General features: G+C 42.6%; 1 pseudogene; it reads right to left on the bottom strand.

The window, feature by feature from the left end:
* Positions 1–1,463: 1,463 nt before the first annotated feature.
* Positions 1,464–3,650, bottom strand: Hsp90ab1-ps17 (heat shock protein 90 alpha family class B member 1, pseudogene 17; annotated as a pseudogene).
* Between the last annotated feature and the right edge of the window lie 288 nt (positions 3,651–3,938).

Raw genomic sequence — 3,938 nt, 5'->3', positions numbered from 1 at the left:
TCTCCTATTTCTATTTGTGGAATAGTTTGAGGGGTATTGGTATCAGTTCTTCTTTGAAAGTCTGGTAGAATTCTGCACTAAAACCATCTGGCCCTGGGATTTGGGGGAAGGGTGGGTTTGGAGACTTTTAATGACTGCTTCTATTTCCTTAGGAGTCATAGGGCTTTTAAAATCATTTACCTGACCTTGATTTGTCTTTGCTAAGTTATATTTCTCCAGAAAATTGTTCATTTCGTAGAGATTTTCCAAATTTCTGGAGTACAGGTTTTTGAAATAAGACCTAATTATTCTTTTAATTTCTTCAATGTCTGTTGTTATGCCTCACTTTTCATTTCTGATTTTGTTAATTTGGATACTCTTGTTCTGTCTTTTTGTTACGCTGGCTAAGGATTTGTGTATTTTATTGATTTTCTTAAAGAACCAGCTCTTGGTTTCATTGATTTTTTTATGTTGTTTTATTTTTTCTAATACATTGATTTCAGCCTTGATTTTGATTATTTCCTGCCTTCTATTTCTATGTGTTTGCTTCTCTTTTTTCTAGAGCTTTCAAGTGTACTATTAAATTGCTTATATGAGAACTTTTTTAATTTCTCTATGGAGGCACTTAGTGCTATGAACTTTTCTCTTAGTGCTGCTTTCATTACATCTCATATATTTGGGTGTGTTGTACCTTCATTTTTGTTGAGTTCTAGAAAGCCTTTAATTTCTCTATTTATTTCATCCATGACCCAGAGATCATTGAGGAGAAAGTTGTTCAGCTACCATGAATATTTAGGCTTTCTGATATTTCTGTTGTTGTTGAAGTCCAGATTTAATTCATGGTAGTCTGATAAGGTACAAGGCATTGTTTCAATTTTCTTGTATGTGTTGAGGCTTGCTTTGAGTTGACTTGTGAAGAAGGTTCCATGAGGTGCTAAGAAGAAGGTATATTCTTTATGTTAGGTCCCTTTGATTCATAATATTTGTTAGTTTCATTATTCCTCTGCTTTGTTTTTGTCTGGATGACCTGCCAATTGGTAAGTTGAAGTCTCCCAATATTAATGTGTGGGGTTTGATGTGCAATTTAGCAGTGTTTCTTTTACAAATATAGGTGCCCTAGTGTTTGCACCATAGATGTTCAGAATTGATATGTCATCTTTGTAAATTTTTCTTTTGATGAGTATGAAGTGTCCTTTCCTGTTTCCTTTGTTTAATTTTGTCTATTTTCTTAGATACTAGAATGACTACTCCAGCTTTCTTCTTGAGTTTATTTGTTTGGAACACGTTTTTCTAGCCCTTTACTCTGAGGTAATATCTATCTTTATTGCTGAGGTGAGATTCTTGAATGCAGCAGAATAATGGATCCAGTTTTCACATACAATCTGCTACCATTTTTTTAATAAGGAATTGAGTCCATTGATGTTGAGAAATATTAATGAGTAGTGATTGTTAATTCCTGTTTTTTTAAATAAAACTGCATCTTCTTTATTTTGCATACTTTTGATTTCAGAACAAAATAAAACAAACAAAAACCCACAATACACAACACTCAACCCTGCTATTCTGTGGAAGGGAATCTTCCTGCCTTAAGGCACAAGGACAGGATAGAAGAGATTCTTGTAGACGAGCAGAGAGCCAGGTGGGTCAGGGCCAGTCAAGGCTGTTGGGGGAGCCCCAGGGATACTATACAGAGGGCAGGGTCTTCCCAGGAGCCTTTAATCCACTTCTTCCATGCCAGAGGCATCCTCATCACCCTCCATGGGGGGATCTCATCAGGAACAGCAGCACTGGGCTCTTCTGCAGGAACCTCATCTTCATCAATGCCCAGGCCTAGTTTAATCATGCGGTAGATGCCGTTGGAGTGGGTTTGGGGGTCCTCAAGTGAGAAGCCAGAGGAGAGCAGAGCCGTTTCAAACAGAAGCACCACCAGGTCTTTGACAGCTTTGTCATTTGTGTCTGCCTCAGCCTTCTGCAGCAGAGTCTCCACCATGGGGTGGTCAGGGTTGATCTCTAGGTGTTTCTTGGCCATCACGTATTCCATTGTAGAATTGTCTCGCAGTGCCTGAGCCTTCACGATCTGTTCCGTGTTGGCTGTCCAGCCATAGGTGCTTGTCACACTGCAGCAGGGTGAAGACACAAGCCTATTGGAGATAGTCACTCTTTCAATCTTCTTGTCCAAGATCTCCTTCATGAGCTTGCAGAGATTCTCAAACTTTGCCTTGCTCTCCTCCATTTTCTTCATCTCTTCCTCATCCTCTGGTAGTTCCAGGCCCTCCTTCATCACTGAGACCAGGCTTTTGTCGTTGGATTCCTTGAGCTGCTGCACGCAGTGCTCATCAATGGGCTCAGTCATATTCACCACCTCAAAGCCTCGTTTCCGCACACACTCCACAAAGGCAGAGTTGGCCTCTTCCTCTTTCCTCTCACCAGTGATGTGGTAGATGGACTTCTGTGTCTCCTTCATGTGAGACACATACTCTGACAGGGAGTCATCTCATCTCCAGACTGAGAGGTGTGGTAGTGAAGGAGCTCAGAGAGGCGGCTATGGTTAGTGGAATCCTCATGGATTCTAAGCCTTAAATTCTTGGAGAATTTCTTGTAGTTCTCTTTGTCTTCAGCCAACTCAGAGAAGAGCTCAAGGTACTTCTTCACAATGTTCTTGTGGATGACTTTCAGGATCTTACTCTGCTGGAGCATTTCTTGGGAGATATTCAGGGGCAGGTCCTCAGAATCAGCCACACCACGGATGCAGTTGAGGTACTCAGGTATCAGCTCATCACAGCTGTCCATGATGAACACACGACGGACATACAATTTGATGTTGTTATTCTTCTTCTTGTTCTCAATGAGGTCAAAGGGAGCTCGCCAGGGAATGAAGAGCAATGCCTTGAATTCCAACTGCATTTCTACAGAGAAGTGCTTGACTGTCAAGTGGTCTTCCCAGTCATTGGTGAGGATCTTATAGAATTCACCATTTTCCTCTTGAATGATGTCATCCGGATTTCTGGTCCAGATAAGATTCGTCTTATTCACCTCTTCCTGGTCAATGTAATTCTCCTTGATCTTCTTTGTTTTCTTTTTCTTATCTTTGACACTCTCATCCTCCTCGTCAGATCCCACATTCTCAATCTTAGGCTCCTCATCCTCCTTATCTTCCTCCCCTTTCTCCCCTTTCTCTTCCTCTGCCTCATCATCACTGTTCTTCTCTCCTTCATTCTCCAGGTAGAGGTGATGAGGTAGCCTATGAACTTCAAGTGTTTCTTCACCACTTCCTTGACCCTCCTCTCCTCTAAGTACTCTGTCTGATCTTCTTTGAGGTGAAGGATCACTTGGGTACCCCAGCCAATGGGCTCACCACGGTCTGCATGAACGGTGAAGGATCCACCAGCAGAAGACTCCCAGGCATACTGCTCGTCATCGTTGTGCTTCGTGACCACAACCACTTCATCTACCACCAGATAGGCAGAGTAGAAGCTGACACCAAACTGCCCAATCATGGAGATGTCTGCACCAGCCTGGAGAACCTCCATGAATGCCTTTGTACCAGACATAGCAATGGTTCCCAAGTTGTTTCTGAGATCAGTCTTGGCCATGCCAATGCCTGTGTCTACCAATGTCAGCATGTGCTCCTGAGGGTTGGGAATGATGTCAATCATTAGCTCTTTCTGACTTTCCAACTTGGAAAGATCCGTCAGGCTTTCATACTGAATCTTGTCCAGGGCATCAGAAGCATTAGAGATCAACTCCCAGAGGAAAATCTCCTTGTTTGAGTAGAAAGTGTTGATGATGAGGGACGTCAGCTGGGCAATTTCTGCCTAAAAGGCAAAGGTCTCCACTTCTTCTTCTCCATGGTGCACTTCCTCAGGCGTCTTGACCAGAAAGCCAAGTGGTAGTACAGAGCAGGGTGGTCCCAGACTCACATGGCAAGCCTAGGCTGTGCAGGGGTGACTCAAGAGCAA

This window comes from Rattus norvegicus, chromosome 2 (assembly GCF_036323735.1).
Source record: "Rattus norvegicus strain BN/NHsdMcwi chromosome 2, GRCr8, whole genome shotgun sequence".
Classification (NCBI taxonomy): Eukaryota; Metazoa; Chordata; class Mammalia; order Rodentia; family Muridae; genus Rattus; species Rattus norvegicus.
Note: the sequence above shows the minus strand (reverse complement) of the source record. Positions and strands in the feature narration are given on the sequence as shown.